The 1071-nt window shown below is 62.3% G+C and overlaps 1 protein-coding gene across 1 annotated transcript in view; it reads left to right on the top strand.

Moving 5' to 3' along the window:
• The first annotated feature begins 380 nt into the window (after nucleotides 1–380).
• Nucleotides 381–1071, top strand: part of NAPEPLD (N-acyl phosphatidylethanolamine phospholipase D) — a 40148-nt gene continuing 39457 nt past the window's right edge. Inside the window, exon 1 of the mRNA XM_046669999.1 lies at nucleotides 381–612. The gene's annotated coding sequence lies outside the window, so the exon portion shown is untranslated. The remainder of the gene's footprint in view (nucleotides 613–1071) is intronic.

Raw genomic sequence — 1071 nt, 5'->3', positions numbered from 1 at the left:
TTGATTTGCATTTTCCAGCAGTCGTATCAGCGTTTGGGGCCTGTGTGTGTGTTTTCCCAATGTAACCCCCCACGCCGGTCCCAGAGGACGTTTCTGGCTCATGGACACATCCGAGGACTCTTACAGAGAACTCTTTTTGCCCAACCACTCATTGTTGAATTCTATTTCGATCTGTCTATACTTAAATTACTTCTTGAAACAGCTAAATGCATCCTGCAGTTTAAAAAGAAAATCTGGGAGAAACTCAGCATCACAATTTTATGCTCTTAAGTCATCATGCTGAGATTCAAAAGGAAACAAATTTCGATGAGGATTCTGTGTACCAGGAGGCTGTGACAGCATCTTAAGAGGTCATAAGCCCACTGTGGCAAGGCAGTGCCGCCGTTAATATTCACTACCTACTGCACACAGTTGGAATTCCAGTTCGGATGCTTGGCCCCCGGGCTCAGGGCGCCCTAGGTGGTGAGCATGCTGCCGCCAGCACTTGTCTGCGGCGACTGCGCGGGCCCCGGGAGCCCAGATCCCATTCAGCCGTGGCAATTATGGCTGGTGTGCGGGAATGCGTTCCTGTCCTCTGAAGGCCGCCTTCTGGCTGGAAACAGGGTAACCAAGGTGACTTCAGAAGGGCTCCTGCAGAGGGTGCAAGAGGCGCGGGCCCGGCGGGGGCTAAGGGCTGGGCCGCGGCGCCTCCTTGACCAACATGGCCTCGGCGAGGGGGCCGCGGGGGTGGCCATCTTGGCCGAGGCCGGAGCGGAGCTGACGCTGGTGGGGCCGCCACATTCGAAGGTCACAATGAAGGAGGGGTCGGGCGACAGGCAGCAACCCTAGCCGCGGCCTGCGGGCGCCTGAGGGGCTGCGATCGGCGGCGGCTCGCCCCGAGGATGGTCAGGCGGCGAGCGCTGGAGCGCTGCCTGCAGCTGCTGGCGCCCTCGGCCAAGCCGGCGCGGCGGGCCCGGGCGCGGAGGAACCCGCGCGCCGGCCGCCGCGGCCCCTCCCCCTGCGCGGGGGCGCTGGGCCCTGCAGCCGAGGAGCAGCGGCAGCGGCGCGCATCCGCCCGCCCCCCGCGCCAGG

The sequence above is a fragment of the Equus quagga genome, chromosome 8, assembly GCF_021613505.1.
Source record: "Equus quagga isolate Etosha38 chromosome 8, UCLA_HA_Equagga_1.0, whole genome shotgun sequence".
NCBI lineage: Eukaryota > Metazoa > Chordata > Mammalia > Perissodactyla > Equidae > Equus > Equus quagga.
The sequence above is the reverse complement of the archived record's forward strand: the minus strand, read 5'-3'. Positions and strand labels throughout refer to the sequence as shown.